Raw genomic sequence first — 17,387 nt, 5'->3', positions numbered from 1 at the left:
CTTTTCCAACGAGGCTCTTAGCAAGAGACATTTTTGGGAAAGTGGGCCGTTTTGTACATTCTCTAGGAAGATCCTTCCTTTGTGGAGGGAACTGCTTTTTGGGTCTCTCTTGAAAAAATGCCATGTATCTATGACATAGGTGGGTGTTCTTTTGCCTAAGGAATTCCAAGACATTTCTCCAGAGAAAAAATGAACTCTTTTATCTTGGGCTTGACTTTATAAGTCTTTATTTCCTCGTCAATGAGAAAAGAACACTGAATTTCAGCTGTTGGTTTATACGAAGTTGCATCTATAAAAAGGGGACAGAATTTCCCACACCTACCATCTCCACATCCACTAGGTCCCAGGGCAGGCAGGAAAGGTTTTGTACCAGAAGGACTAATCCAATGGACGCTGGGCGCCCTGCTGTGCGCACAGTTTCCGAAGCCCTGCGGCAAGGGTCGCTCCCCTCAGGGGTTGCGATAACAAACCTGGACTCAAATCGGAGACCCCCGAGAGGAGCGCAGCTGGGCCTGCTTCCAGGATCCAAGGCGGATTCACTGCTGGGGCACTGCTCCTCAACTGGGCTCGCTCCAGGAATCTCCCCTAATGGTCTGGGGCGTCAACTCTGCATCCTCGCACTTTCCCAGATCAGAGTTTCATTCAGCTTCGCTGAAGCTGGCAGAATCAATTACAGTGAAAGACCTTTTTGCACAACCCATGCAGGAGAAATTTATGCGCGGACACTTTTCTGACAAAAGTGAGAGTTTTAGCAAAGTAACCAAACCGAGTGGAGGCAGTACCAAAAGATTTTCTTTGGAAGCCCATCTCCGTGATTTGCTCTTTTCTTTACCTCTAGGGAAGAGAACCCAGAAGGGAGGGCACCAGTAGGGTCTCTAAAAGCATGCTGTGGTCAACTGTCCAGATCCCAGGCGCAGGCAGTCACCGCGTCCTAAGCGCAGGACATGCCATGAGTCCCCAGCCTCAGCGGCTCTGACTCCAGAACCGAACCCTATACTTACCTACTGTTTAGACTCCTCTTGAGTAGAATGAAGAGGGGGACGAAAAAGGAGAAAAAAAGGCTTCCGCCCGCTCCACAGAGACTGCGATTGCTGTAGCGGGATCTACCGCCACAGCTCGCAGTCCGCGGAGCAGTTGTTTGTCGTGGAGGCTGGTTGTGAGGCTCCTCGGGCGGCCCGGGCTAGCTGGGCTGCCTGTGTCGCCTGAGTAGCTTCTGCCACTGCGACTCCTTGCACTCTGGTAGCCTGGCTTTCCGCTTTGCTGCGCGGGCCGCTGCTGGCTGCTCTGGCTCACAGCTACTCCCGCCCTGACAGTTCGTCGACTGCAAGGAGCCACTGCCAAGCCAGCCCTTTTCAATGGCGAGGGGGAGGGACTAGACTGGAGGGGGAAGGGGGACAGAAGGGGGGTGAGCGAGTGGAAGGCGGGGGGAAAAGGAGTGAACGAGTGCCCTAGCCGCCTGCTGGGAGGGGATGGCGCAGCACCAACTGATGGGTTCCCCCCTTTTGTCCCCACTCCCTGCACCCCTCATCCCACTCCAGATCAGGAGGCGGCCTCTCCCAGAGGACGAAGAACCCCAGGAGCGGTGCGGGGGCGAGATTGAGGTAAGCTTGGGAAGTTACGTCTTGTGGCCCAGAGAAGGAGGCAGAATGCGCTCTGCCTGCACGCTCCTTTATGGGACTGGATGCTTAGGGGAACACACTGAGCAAAATAAGCGGGGCAAGCATTCCTCCCCCGGGTGCTCTCCCCCGCCCCCCCGTCCTTGCACTTTAGTTCTCCTCTTTAAGTTTCACTGGTTTACATCATCTTCCAGAAGTTTGATTTTTCTTGGTATGTGTGGTTTTTTTTCGAGATTCCTTAGGCTCCGCTGACTCCAGCTAGAGAAACAACAACAAGCAACACCATTTTCTCATACAAAGGATACTTAGGGCACACTAGGGGAACTAGGGGCAAGAGCCGGGAGAACCGCAATTTGAGCCAAGTGCTTGTTTCTGAATATATCATACCCAATTGTGAGCAGTCTCAGAAACCTTGGCCGCCTGTCCACGCACATTCTCCTGTGTGGGGTAGGGTGAACTGAGAGTGTCTGCAGAGGAAACACAGCATTTGGCTATCCGAGAGAAAAACTAAGGGTATCATTAAACAGTTCATGTCTGTGACCCTTTGAGGGGGAGGGGTGGTGTCACTATGTGAACAATGCGGTTTGAAAGCAGGAAAGGATACCAGACAAGGAAAAGCTCAATCTGGAACTGCAAGCCTAATGCTTGCCAATAAGCTTGGCAGCTCAGTTGGTGAAGCCTGCCTGGCATAGGGTGTCAGGTCTCTGGAGAGCACTAAAGCAGCAAGGGTCATTGTGTCAGGTGCATGGCTCAGATAAGTCATGAATACCAAGAAGCAGAAGTTAATTCCCTACCTATAGAATAGGCTCAAAACCAAATAACAACACCCAAACCTCTCTAGTTCTAATTTCAAAGAGAAAGTCCTTATATTTACTTAGAGGCCAGAAAATAAGACAGGTGAATTGTCTAAATTAGTCTGTACAAAATATGTGCATTTTAGAAAATAATCCACCTTCTTTTCTTAATGGGTAGAAAAACAGATTTCTGCTTCTTCAGCTTAGTCTTGAAAAGGAAAGCTGAGTTTTGGTTTTGGTTTTAGTTTTTGGTTTTTGGTTTTGCTTTTTTTTTCTGAAATGAAACAAAAAAAAGTACACTGCTTTCAAGCACTAAAATCTACTACGTATTCTGTTACTACTTAAGATTTCCATCTCAATTTGATGTAAATTTGATTTTAATCTTGTTTACTGATGGGGAAATAAAGTAAGAAGTTGCATCTACAAAGGAACAGAGTATGAAAAGGAAAATAGTCTTCGAGTTACTGTTGGTTTATTTTCTCAAACAGCATTTTTTACAGAAAGTTCCTTTGAGGGCAAATTTTTATGAATCCTTGCTCCACTAAACCCAACTCTATTTTCTTAACCCTCTTCCAATATCCAATTTTAGTTTTTAACTTTAACTTAAAATCTTGCTTTACAAATTTCTCATTTCTTTTGTATTTATTTCTTATACCTAAAACCACTGTGGAAAGAAACCTCAACACGGCAGTTCAGTGCAGTCTGCGTGAAATAAAACACAAGGAAGTATTTTCTTATGTGGGTCCAGGGAGACACTTTAGCATTACATTTTATTCCTGTTGTATCTCTGACTTCATTATTCATAGTATCTAGCCGTGCTCTGCTCTCTTTGTCGGAGCAAGGAAATGTGTAGGAGATGAAATCAGATGCTGTCAAATAGTTACTGGTCTGACTCTTAGATATTGCACTGTTCGGTGACACTATCATAGGGGATGGCAGTGACTCAATGAAAATAAAATCACTGATTGATCTAAAATAGTTCGTCAAAGCTATGTCACAGGGATACTTTCAAAGCACAAATTATTCTCCATACCACCTGTAGTAGATATCAATCAATTACTTTCTTAAGATTTCATCTCAATTTGATGTAAACGGAGAGAAATAGTCATTAGCTCTTATTAAAGCTGTCATCATGACAGAATTATGTTGTTAATAGTATTAAGTCTGTCCTATAATTCCTGAACCGATGTTCATAAAACACAGGTAATTTGTATAAGGATTTATACATTAAGTTTACTTTCTGGCATTATGTTCAGAATGGATTAAGCATTCAGCCAAATTAATGCTGAATAGTTAGTATGGATTCTTCTGTAGAATAGAGTGCAATATTTTATTTTATGTATATAGTCTAAAAGACTATCTCTGTGGGGTAGAAGCATTCGTCATAGTCCAAGGAGACTCTACAAGTTGAAATAAATAACCCTGAAAATTCTCTGAGGAAAAAGAAATCAGTTTGTTGAAAGGACTGACAGAAATCCACATCTGAAAGTAATAAAAGAAATTTCTCCAATTTTCTCTTGCCTGTATTCTGACTGATGGTGGCACCAGTGAGCAATGAATTAGGCAGAAGCCAGGACACCTGGCAAAAGCAGACTGAATTCTAACTCTGAAAGAACTGATAAGAACCTTGCATTTCCTGCAGAGAGAAGGACCCTCTATGACTAAATGAATTTATGGACTGTCTGCATTATTAAATAGCCCTATTAATCCTCAAAAAACTACTTCTCGCGGTAGATATTATTAGCTTCTCAAGTAAGGAAATAAGAATACATAAAAATGCCTAAGGTGTTATAGCTATAAAATCTAGAGTTGAAAAACCAAAGCCTGCACTGTTTATAATATTGTTTGTTCTCCATTCACATAAGATTTCAGATTGTGTGGTTGTAGCTTTTTAAAACGTAAATCGCATAAGAAATATTACAATTAACAAAGCCTTCAAAAGTCAAAAGGACACTATGCCAATGTGTTGTTACAAAAAAATGATATGGAGCAACTGTGATATTTACTGCATTTTCTTCAGTGTTCCATTTAGGAGCCTGAACGATGATTCCACTATGCATATAAAAGTACAAGTATGATAATATATATCTTGTAAGTATGGAAATATGATTACTCTTGTAAGTTTCACCATAAAGTATTATATAATTACATAAATGATAAGATTTTTTAAAAATTTCAATGAGTAAAGATATTTCTCAGATTTAGGAGAATTGAATACTGTGAAAAAATCTGTTAATATGAAGAAAGATTGGGCAGACATATTCTCCTAGCAAAAGACCATTATTGGTGCTGCCTGTTGCTGCATTTGTTACTCATTCTGCCAAAATCATTTTTTATATAAGATGAACAAGGATAATCAGTTTCTTTTACTTCAATTTCTCTTATATTAAAACACTGTTTATCAAGTAATCTGCTGTGATTTGCTCTCTCATGTGATCATTGTGCAAATGAAAACACACTGGCCATGAAGATTAATCAGAACAAGCACATTGTGTCTCTTACATGACAGCTGCTTTATAAAAAATTTCAGCCATTTTGTGTTGTACTAAACAACTTGTACTGTACATTGTGAACAAATAGCCAATAAATGATAATGGCTATTTTGAAAGTAGATAAGGCAGGGTAAAATGTATTACCCATATTTATATGATTAATATTTAAGCAATAACAATTGCAAGTATTAGCAGACAATGATGCTCAATGAGTCAAAAAAGGATGGTAGTTTTAGACTAAACAAGGAGTCTCAGCGTTGCCACTTTGTAACTATGTTGATGTGGACAAATAAACCTCCAAGGCAAGTATTGTGCAGTGAGATAATCATTTTCCACGTGTGACTGCTGAGCCCATGAAATGTGATTCTCAATTTGAGTTATGCTTGGAGAATAAAATCAGGCTAAATTTTGAAGATTTCTTTGGATGTGAACATACACATACATATATGAAAAATCTCATACCAATCTCATTGCATACCAATGTAACTATATAATGTCCATATTCTGAGTAATTGCTTGAATAAAGTTATCATTCAAATTAATTGCTTTATGTAATTTTACTGTAACGTCAGAAAAGTCTTAAAGCTATATTTTTGCACTTTTAAAATATGTTTAGGAACAGGAGTTGTCTTCTAAACAGATTCTGTTCACTCATGAAAATGTGAGGATAACATTACTCAATACATGTATGTAGTTTTTAGAAAGATAATATACCTAGTATGTTCAGAACTGCTTGACACTAAATTACAGAGTTGTCATTCTCCAATATACACAGGACTACTGGGATGATGCTGTAATATTTAAGAATAATAAGTTATATACAAATGCTCTTAAAAGTTTAGAAGTGATGTTTTAAATACAGACATTCTTACTACATCATTTATCCATACACACATCGAAATCTCAAAGCAGTACAGGTAGACAAGAATACAACTAAATATAAAATTTAAATATGGGAGATAAATGAAAGCTTTCTTTTACTGCCTCCAAGCAGTTAATGATTTTAACTGGAGTTTTTTTTTTTTTTTTTTTCTTTTATTCCCTTTCACATACTTAGCTGAAAATCATACGCATAGCTTAACTGGTGACACTAGAGGGTGCTATTAGTGAAAGCTTAGAAAAATAGTTTTCTAAAACCCATCCCCCTCTCTAGCACTATCAATGATTAGAATTTGAAAGGGACATACCTGTGAAATGAACCTAACAGTTTTTCCCTCCTGGAGGTAACTTGTAGGGTTTTGCTTTCTTTTTCTGTTTGTTTCTTTTTCCTTTTCCTCTTTCCTTTTCTCCTAGGACTATCACACTATGGAAACAATATTAGGTATTTGCAGTAGTACTTGGGCAATTAAGTGGAAAACATTTGAAACATAGAATTGGTTCTCTATTCCTAAATACTAAAAGCAAAAGGGGCAGGGGAAAGGGGGAATTCCAATAAGGGGTTTCTCCAGGAAGAAAGGTTTTTTTAACAATCCCTGAAGACTTTAACCACCTCTTTAATGAACTAATGGTAGAATAACTGTGAGTAATCAGGGCATGTGAGATTCTTTCCCTTTTAGGCTTGAATAGCTTGACACTTGGAGTGGACAAAAGCTGCAGCCTAGTTTTTTCTCTGAAACCCAGGGAATGACAGCCTTGTCTATAGAGCTGAACTTTGATGAAGCACAGGACTCTAATTATGGTCAGGGAATGAGTAAGCATGAATACTAGTACTTGCTGTTTTCTACTAAAGAATATGTTTATGGTGTGGTACTCTCACATTTCCATGCTGTATCAAATGAAACTCTTTAAATAATGTGTGGCGATTAGTTGTATTGTGCTGTCAGTATATGAGCAAGGGAAAATACTGTCTCTTTAAAGAGTAAAAATAGAGAATATTATTAACTAACAGGTTTGATCTTTATTTTTTTAGGAGGATCTTTGGCTTATGTTATCCAGGTGAAGTTCCATGAGGTAAAATAATAATAATACTGATACTACTACTAATAAACCTGCAAGAAATTTTGATTGTTGAATAAAACTGAATTCTATTTTTCTTGTTTATTTAATATTGGGGTGAATTTTTCATATTGCACACATTTTGACTTAGCTATCTTTTTAGCTAGGTGGGTATCACATAATGCTTTAAGTTTAAGAAACACACACACTCACACATACACACACATTCACACATACACACACACACATACACACACACACACATACATACAGACACACACACTCTTTCTCTCACTCTCTCACACACACATACCACTACCACCACTGCTACCACCAAAAAAAAAAAAAAAAAAAAAAAAAAAAAAAAAAAAGCAAAGCAAAACAAAACAAAACAAAAACCCAGTATCCTGGATCTGTTGAAAGGGCACATTTTTTTTTCAAAGTTTACAGAATACTCTCAGACTATTCCAAGTCTTCTTTTCTTTTTGATCTTCTCTATTTCTATGGTATGAATATGAGCTAAGTAGATTTAATTTTTGTGTAGCTTGTGAAATCTGTTTTGTTTTCTAATGTATGATAACAATTTTAGTGTGTGTACAGTAAAACATAAAAAAGCACAATACCCTTAAGAATAATTATGGCTGTGATTTAGTCAAATGAAGGTATTTAATAGATGGCTATTTTGAGCTGTTTTTCATTGACTGCACTGCTCCACATATCATAAGTTTAAATGACTAGAAAATACATACTCAACATGATTTTCTTTTCATTTCAAATTAAATGGTTTTTAGTTCTTCATTACAAAATCTTAACTGTTCTCAATTGTGAAAAGGCAGCTAGTCTTAAGTATTCAATTTGTTTCTTTTCACAGAAGGTGAAAATGAATGCTGCACTTTACTTTCAGGTTGAAAAAAAGATGTGTTGAATTTTTAAATAAATAGTTATTTCTCAAGTAAATCTAAAAGGCAGTAAAATTATAAGTACATTGGACACATTGCTAACCTTCTTGGGGTTATTTTTTGATCAGTTAGGTAGTAAAGGTAAAGGATTTGGAGCATAGAAGATTATTCTAGGGTCAAAAGTATAATTTTTCTTCTTCCCTCCCCTCAATCTCCTTTTTGATTTAGTGTTTAGTTTTCTTGTAGTAAGTTACTGTCACTGTTATCCCTAATTGTCTATTTTCTACAGTTAGACAGTTAATTAATTACTTCTCTCATGGCTGTAACAAGATATGTGACAAAAACAACTTAAGTAAAGAAGAGTTCTTTTTCTTTTTCTTTTTCCTCACAGATTGAAGGAATAAATCACAGCATGGAAGGCAATGGCAGCTTGGAGCGATCAGTGGCAGGAAGTAGAGGTCAATGAATGCTTGGGCTTCAGCTTTTTGTTTCCTGTTTATTCAGTCCAGAATGTCAGCCCAAAGAAATGAGGTCTTAGGATATGTTTTATCACCTCCATTAACTCAACCTAGAAACTTTCTTAAACATGCCTGGAATGTATTTCCTTATTGAACTTAAATCCCAGCAAGTTGATACTCATGATTAACTATCTCACTTATCTCCCTCAGTGACGTGAGAATATTCTTGTATCCAGTATTAAATCAGGATTTGCTATTCTCAGTGTGGGTACACTGCCTAGTATCTCTCATTCCCTTTCTCAAGCCCTGAATTCAGTGCTGATAAAGAACTTTCTACATACCTCAGGATTATGTTCATGATAAGACACATTTTAAGCAGAGTGGGTACAGATAACTAAATTATCCACAAAAATTAGCTTTTTAATTTTAATTTTACTTTCTTGGATCTTGTATTATGTATATGATTCTGAAAGGAATCAACATGTTGATAAGTCTGCTGTTCTTCATAAAAAATAAAGAACATTACTCAAAGCTGTTCATAACACTTGAGCAATGTAAATGAATTAAAACCCACACACCTTCTATCAATTATAAAAGGGTCTCCAAAAGATGACTGTGAAGTTGTAATAATATTTGAAAAAAAGCAACAATAAGGAAGCACAAATAAAATGATAGAGTACTAAATCACAAAGTTATAAAGTGATTAAGTGACATAGGCTTTCAAGCATCATATGCCTGTGAAAAGAGATATCTGAAAAAGCTACATTTTAAAAATTTAAAAACACATTTACAAGATAAAGTAGGTAGCACCTTTGAGGTATCTCTCAGTCAGGTTTCCAGATTTTTTTTAAACGTGGATCTACATGCTTAGTTAAGAACTTCAAGAATTACATACTTTTAGTCAAGTACTGAACACATATAAAGGGAAAGTATCATTTCATAAAAGACTAATTGCTACTAAAATACATATTAGGTTAAATTTTCATTTCTAATTTTATGTGATCATAGTCTTTATTAAAATGTCTTTATGCACAGCCAATTTTAAAAGTAACACAAATGAAAAAATTCTCAGAAATATGATACCTGCTTTATTTTACAGATCTATTTGGACCACATGCATAATGTAGACCAACACAATTGTCAAATACATTATATTTTTACATTACATTTACTCTATTAAGAATCAATAGTTGTATGTTCAATAAAATCTTAATGGAATTAACTTGATTTAGATTTCTTTTTAATTCTTAATAAATTTGAAGAAAAAGTAGAAGATGATATTCTGTCTCAAGTCATATCTAAGAACTAGTAACTCAGATTCTATCTCAAAGAAAGAGCATAAGACATAAAAACTAGACAAATTCTTGGGTTCTAAAGGAAGGCAAATAACAAATATCCTTTTAAGATTCCCTTATTTCCTTTCTCCTTCAGCTTTACTACCATCATTTTAACAACTTATCCTATGCTTCTTTCTATTTTTGAACAAGCACTATAGTATAGGAAGATATTCCTCTAGAGACTGATATAGGAAGAAATAGAGGTGCTAGGAGAACAAAGAAATTTGAAGAAATCTCTCCCTTCACAATAATATTCTTACTGTAGACTCTGGAAAGAAGAGTATAGTGTCAGGTTTTGCCAAGGAAACACAAATTGGTGTCCAATCCCTATTCTTAAACTCCTATTAAACTCTTTGATCTCCTTAGATGCAATTTTAGGTAAAGACATGAGCAATAAAACTTGCCAACCCCATTATGACCAACTTATGTGCTTTGCATTTCATGTTGCTATAAATGCATTGCTATGCCATGTTGTTAAAATTCATCCTACTTTTGGGAGTGCTGCTATGTAAAACGCATCAGAGTTTTAAAAAATGGAGATGTGAAGAATAAACTTTGTACATGGAAATGGAATAAAAGATAATTCAAATGTGATGTAATAAAGGATTCTTTTGTTACTAGTCTTTAACTAAAGTATAGTATTTTCTGTCTAGAAGCTGTGATATACATGATATAATTTTAATATATTCCTTTGGGGGTTATATTTTTACTACATGACCTAAAGGAAACAGGAGTATACTTGGCATATATTACTTAAGCCAACAGAGCCTGAAAATAATATATATTTCTATATGATCCAAGATGTATGGTAAATACATGTATGTTAAGTCACTTAGACTTTCTGAATTCTAACTTTAGTAAATATATAATAAGAAGTAAAATTTTTCTGAGATTTGTTGGGAGAAATAAATGACATAAAGAATATAAAAACATCTGATAGAGCACCTAGCACAAATATTTCAATTTTCCTTAACACTATAAAGAATTAGACTTCCTGAGACATGTACAGGAATCTCTGAGTGAAAAGAATGGGAGATAGTTGTATTATCCATTCATTATTTCCTTATAAAATTCTTAATTTTTTTAAAATATATTTATTACAGAAATTCTCAAGGTATTCTTTAAAATTCTTTTCTAGTACATTCTTTGTAGATGTGGTTGATGGATTATATAATGTTAGTTATAACAAAAAGGAGAAAAATAGTAACTTTAGTTTATTCCAGAAAATGAGTATTCAGTGACCATTAAAACAAAACACAATGTTTATCTTCTTTGAGAAGTTCCTGAACACTTAAGTAATCCAATATAAATAGCATGGCAATCATTAAGTGTGTATGCAAGTGCATGTGTATGTATGAGTGTGTGTGTGTGTGTGTGTGTGTGTGTGTGTGTGTGTGTGTAATTACTTCCCACAGTTGACTTGTTGAACTACTGGTATACTAAATCCTGTGTATATAGTTTCCTATATTTGGTCGAGTTTGGTTTATATATTAGTCATAGTAATGTCAAAGGAACTAGCTTTCTGTTTATAGTCAGGGCCAATGCCCACAGTGAAAGAGCTACATATTTGCCACATAAATGGGAGAACAAAGAGAGCATAGACTGATCAACAGCCAGCATGACACGAATCAAGGTTGGAGACCAACAATATCTGCAAGGTCAGTGAGCAGCAAAACTGGACAGAGTAGACAACAAGCTAGCCAAGGTTATCAGCTAACAGAAAAGAAGATAAAGGTAGACAAAGCAAGACTCTGAACACAGGTTCATTGGGAGAACAGCATGTGAAAGGCTTATGATCCTCCCAACAGTTGGGCTAGGTTAAATAGTACAGAGTATGGAGCTCAGTAAGTGACATACAGAGAATTTATCAGCCTGGCAGAAATGATTTCTTGGCAATTCCAAACAATTTTTTTATAAAAAGTACACAAAGCTTCTCATGACAGCTCTTAGAATACTCTCTTGTAGCTCTGCTTACTTGTTCTATATAATAAATCTTTAAGTCTTGGATGTATTCCTCGGTTTTCCTTAATTTTTCACTCTTCTTGTTTTCCTTAGAGAAGTCAACTTTCTCTAAGTGTCTGAAATGACTGGTATTGGCACAAGACACTCCAAGATCAAGTTTTCAGCAGAAAGGGCACTAAGAGACAAAGACAGGAGATAGAGGACTAGGCAGAAAGGGAAGGGAACAAGGGAGAGGGGAAAGAGATATTTGCTCCTGGGGGACAAAGGACTGTTTTTGAATACAGAGGAGAAAGATGTGGTCCACAGACAAATGGTTGTTTAGAATGCAGTAATATATTTTGATTGGGCATGTTAATCAGGTGAGCCAAAAGAGGCTTTTGGTTGCTGGACATCAATACTTTCATAGCTGGACCTTGGTATTCAGTCTCAGGAGGAGAATGTGGTGAACGCAAAGAAAAGAATAGACCTTGGTGGCTATTTTTATGTGAGATGGCAAACCTGCTCAATCTTGGGACTGCCCTCTATCTTAAAGAAAAAAAAAACTGAGAACTTGACCTACAGCAGAACCCAAGCTGCACCCACGCACCAGGCAGGGTCCCATGCCTTGCTTGACCTTGGCCACAGTTACTCCCTATGTACTTCATAGCAAGAGTTAATTAAAGATTAGTCTCATTGTTTCAGACATACTTTTGAACCCTTTGTGACTGCATACTGTCTTGCTTTAAAGTACCCTCCTTTTGGCTTACAATAGACATTCAGTTAGATACTGGCCAAAATAGACACTCCCCTCTCACTTACTACCATTTCTTATTTTTTATTGGATAGTTCATTTATTTATGTTTCAAATGTTATCTCTTGTCTAGGTTTTCCCTCCAGAAACCCCCTATTCCATCCTCCCTCCTCCTTTTTCTATGAGGGTGCTCCCCCATCCACCTAACCACTCCCACCTTCCCCTGCTCCTCCCCCTGCATTCCCCTACACTAGAGCATTGAGCCTTCACAGGACCAAGGACCTTTTCTCCCATTGATGCCAGACAAGGCCATCCCCTGATACAAATGTGGCTGCAGCCATGGGTCCCTCCATATATATTTTTTCCTTGGTGGTTTACTTCCTGAGAGCTGGGGGGGGGGGGGGGTTATGGTTGATTGATACTGTTGTTCTTCCTATGGGGTTGCAAACACCTTCAACTCCTTCAGTCCTTTCTCTAACTCTTCCATTGGGGACCCCCTGCTCAGTCCAATGGTTATTCAAAAGCATCTGCCTCTGTATTTGTCAGGCTCTGGCAGAGCCTCTCAGGAGACAGCCATATCAGGCTCCTGTCAGCAAGCACTTCTTGGCATCCACAATAGTGTCTGGATTTGGTGACTGTATATGGGATGGAGAGGCAGTCTCTTGGTGGCCTTTCAGTCAGTCTCTGCACCACCCTTTCTCTCATGAATACTGTGTTCCCCCTTCTAAGAAGGACTGAAGCTTCCACACTTTAACCTTGTCCTGCTGAGGATTTGAGGCTACTCTGCCTTCCCTTCCTGTCCTGCTGTGTCAAGGTTTGGTTGGAGGGAAGCCAAAGCCCAAGCTTGTAATAAAGAGACCCTAATGCTATTACATCAGAAAGAGCTTCCTGGCACAGCATAGGAATGTGATTAAACAGTTTTGGGCAAGGCAGAAGGAATGGGGAGAAGCGAAAATTTTATGTTTGTATGCCCAGCCAGACAGAGCTTCTTCAGCATCTATGGGTTTATATTATCATCTAATCATCTGTGGGAGACAAAAACCAATTGGGAGATACTGTCCTTGTTGAATTTGTTGACTGTGGTTGATCTGGCACCTGAGTTCTTTTGAAATGCAATTTAAAGCTAAGATAATTTCAAATTTCTGTATCAGTAGGAACTAAAAATGAATAAAATTAATAATGAACATTTAACATGATATACTATAATAATGTGCTAGGATTACATTTATCACTATAACTTAGTGTCAAAATTCACTTTTTATTTAAAGGAAATACCCTATGACTTTTCTTTGACATATCTACATTGCTACCATTGTTATTTCAGGTCATCACTAAATAAAACACAACCATTTAATCACAAACACTATAATACAACAGTTCCATCTGAAAATTGATATTGTTACAACATACCTAAAGTGTAACAAAACATGATTCATATCCTATGCAAGATAAAGCTGAAGAGTGTAAGTCATATCTGTGAGGAGGTTTCTGGATTATGTTTAGTGAAATGGCAAGATGCACCCTAAATGTAAATGGTACCATGCCTTCAGCTGGAGTCCTGAACTGAATGACAAAGGATAAATGAACTGATCACTAGCTTTCACTAGCCAGATTCTTCCATATATGCTTCTATACTATTGATTCAATTTTACTAATGAACCACATTCCTGCTGCCCTACTTTCTTAATATGATATGCTGTATCTCTTTTAACTGTGTGCTGAAATAAATTGTTACACCTTAAAATTTCTAAATGTGAGATATATTTATCACAGCAACTAGAGCAGTATAACTGACTACCATCACAGAAAGTGAAATTACAAATGGGAGGCATAAATAATAGCATAGAGTTTATGTTTTATATAGAGTTCTACCACATACACACACATATGTATGTATGTATGTATGTGTGTATGTATATATATATATATAGTATGTATATATATGTATATATGTATGTATATATATATGTATATATGTATGTTTGTAGGTATATATGTGTGTGTGTGTGTGTGTATGAAATATGTGAAGGAGATTTACCATGAATCTAGTGAAAATTAAACTTGAGTGTCTCTCACTGGCATTTTCCAAGATCTTATATGGAGAACACCATTACTATAAGAAGAAGCAGTGAAAGAATATGTAGTGCAAAATGTTGGGAAAACACATTGCAGTAACATGTCAAGTAGGTTGTTACTGCAATATGTACTAGTTATTTTTAAATTCTTCAACATTCATGATACTTATATATTTACTAGTTCTGATATTGTTAGATTAAATTGATGTTCTTATTTAAAAAGATCCTTCATCTTAAGTTTTAGGTCCCCACAATAGTAATTCATTTATTATTATTTTTTTAATGTCACAGAATTCTTTCATTACATTCAGAAGAAATAAAAAAATATCTTTCACAATGAACTTTTAGTTACAATTCTAGGCCTTTACTGAGTTGATTAGTACTACAAAATACCTTAATTTTTTTTATTATTTAAATGGGTTTGAAGCTATCCTTTGCAGCTTTGTAGACACTGATATGTGACAGGACTTTTCCTAGGAGAAGAAACACAGGTTTCCTTACCCACATAGGGATCCCATAAAAGACCAAAGTATAGGTACCACCACAGTTCAACTTAGGTAACTAAGGAGTTTTATTGGGGGCAATTTACAGGAATATGAGTGACGGGTTACATATAGGAGAAGAAATGACTTTAAGACAGCTGCATCATCATATCCCACTGCAGCATGGGTACGAAGTCAAAAAGTCTGGGAACCTGAAGCACACTGAACAGCTTGCAGGTAGCTCAACAATTTGGAAAGTGTCCTTTCAACGTGTTATCGTTGCTCTAAATATCCTCCAGGAAGCTCTGCTGGTTTCTGCTTCCAGTCAGCTTGTTTGGTCTTAGAATCTTCTTTGCACCATTGCTACTCTGAGAGTCTCCTCTGCAGCTATGCTTATCTGAGACTGCCTTTCAGAAGTTTTTATTGTTTACTCCTGAGATGTATGAACCTAGTAAATCTGGTCAGTTTCTGAGACTTACTGAGGTATTTAGATTTAATATCTGGTTTATGGACTTGTAGCCCAGAATGGAAATGTTTCTATTGCAGGAAACTTGTAGCACAGCACTAAGCATACAACAGGACAAATAGATTCTTCTTCTCCCAGAATCTACCAATATTCAATTGTTCAGCAATAAAGGATAGGGTCCCATTGTACCACTTCTTCTACCACAGTTATGAATTAAATACTGTAATGGTTGTATTGTGTATAGAAAATGACATTTTGTTGTGTTTCACTCTCTCACTTGTGGTTCTTACATACTTATCGCTGCCTCTTCCAAGGTATTCCCATGCCTAAGAAGAGGTTGTAAAAATGTCTTATTTACGCATGATCTCACAACTGTGATTTATTCTCAGTGTCTCCATAGCCATGAATCTCTGTATCTTCCACTGTCCTTTGTAAGGATAGGCTTTTATGATTAAGAATCCCAGTATCTCTAGTCTATGGGCATAAGAATAGACATTTAGAAGACAATATGATACTCTGTCAATTTAGTTAAATAATGTTAAGAAGTTCTCTACTTGGGTCTACACCCTCCAGAGGCCTGGGTGTGTTATGGGTTCAAGGTTCTTCAGAGATTTACCAGTCTGACTGTGAATAATTTTTAACAAAGAAGAGGCTTTTATTTATACACTGGTTCCTGTTCTATACTTGGGACTTATTTCCAATTGCAATGCTCAGCCACCTCAGTAATGAGCTTCTCAAGGCAAATCATACAAAGTTACATTCTGTATATATGCAAGCAGAGGTCAAATCATGCAAAGCAAGCTTGGTTTATGGAAGCAGAAACAGAAGGTTTTTAAAGTTATACTACACCAGGTAATTACAAAATTAACCCTTAGCAGCCCTAAATATTTGTAAACACATTTTCTTTCTTTATATTTCTCTTCAGCACAGTAATTTTAATCTTTTAAACATAAAGTTAGCCATCAACATAATGTTAGCCATCATAGGTGTTAGCTAGTTTGCAATTCTCCCCTCCTCTGCCAAGCAGATTTTAAGTAAATGTAGAAAGAAGTTGGCTAGCCTCACAATTGTCATGCAACTACTGCATAGTTGAATACAACTTTCCAGGAAGTTTAGAATTTCTAGTTTATAGGGTTCCCAGCTGGACAAAAGTAATGATTGCTTTTTTTTTTTTTTTTTTTTTTTTGCAGCACCCAGCACAATACCTTCTAGTACTCTGAAAGATAGTGAACTAGAAAGACATTTGTAGCTTTGTTCTAGACTCCTTCTCTAGATATTAAAAAAATGTGATATGTAATAGCTGCTGTAATTACCAGAATACACCCTAATAACTTAAATTTGGATTCTTAAAGTGTTAGTTTCTGTGTAGTCTACTGAAATATTCTTAACTACACTCAGAGCTGAAGGAAATACTAAAGACAGTATGTCTATACCTGTGTGAATTTTGTTTTCCTTCTTTAATTAAATCATAGAAAATATATATTTCCATATTGATGACTTTCCTCAAATTGGACATTATAGAACAAGTTCAATTTTTGATCTTTTTCCATGAGGCTTCTTATCTCACATAATTATGTGTCACACTTAAAGCATGTATAAAATTCCTAAAAAAAAAATAAAATGATATGAAACTATGCATTGCATACAAAATAAAATAATTCCAAATTAGGCCTTATTTTTGATGTGATTGCTGAAAATTCACTGCCAGATTAGATATGTTCCACTTTGAACTGGTAAGTATATTGTATTTCATATAAAAGAAGCATTCATTAAGCTTAAAACTTTTGTTCAAACCCAATATCCTATCTCTTGTGATATTTTAATTAAATGACAGAAGATAGAAAAACATTGCAATGATTTTTCTATATTTCAATGACGCCTTCCACTTATATAAAGTAAGTTTTATATATGGAATTTACTTATAAAATTATAAAATAGCTAAACATTAAAAAGTAGTAATAACCTGTGAGTCTTTTGCTTTTCATGTTTGCTGTGGTATTGCACATATTTTTCAATTAAAAATGTTCAGACTGCTAATAGAAAGAGCAACTTTACTTGTGTCACTTGAATGGAGCATTTGTTGAAAGGTAGTAAAATCTTGAAGTTATTCACCTTAATAAAGCTCATCTGAGTCAAGTAAA

At 36.4% G+C, this 17,387-nt stretch overlaps 1 protein-coding gene and 1 long non-coding RNA gene across 4 annotated transcripts in view; one reads left to right on the top strand and one right to left on the bottom strand.

Annotated features, from left to right (window-relative positions):
• Positions 1-1,325, bottom strand: part of Pcdh11x (protocadherin 11 X-linked) — a 497,227-nt gene extending 495,902 nt beyond the window's left edge. For 2 of the 3 annotated variants that reach the window (XM_076919132.1, XM_076919133.1), the window contains exon 1: positions 1,002-1,311. The gene's annotated coding sequence lies outside the window, so the exon portion shown is untranslated. Of the gene's footprint in view, positions 1-1,001 lie in introns of all 3 variants that reach the window. The other variant, XM_034485675.2, reaches the window with a different exon arrangement.
• Positions 1,326-1,411: 86 nt separating this feature from the next.
• Positions 1,412-10,125, top strand: LOC143435513 (uncharacterized). The gene is made up of 3 exons (XR_013105882.1): positions 1,412-1,601; positions 6,812-6,852; positions 8,128-10,125. It is a non-coding gene; the product is annotated as an uncharacterized LOC143435513 (long non-coding RNA).
• Positions 10,126-17,387: the final 7,262 nt, after the last annotated feature.

The sequence above is a fragment of the Arvicanthis niloticus genome, chromosome X (assembly GCF_011762505.2).
Source record: "Arvicanthis niloticus isolate mArvNil1 chromosome X, mArvNil1.pat.X, whole genome shotgun sequence".
Lineage (NCBI taxonomy): Eukaryota > Metazoa > Chordata > Mammalia > Rodentia > Muridae > Arvicanthis > Arvicanthis niloticus.
The sequence above is the reverse complement of the archived record's forward strand: the minus strand, read 5'-3'. Positions and strand labels throughout refer to the sequence as shown.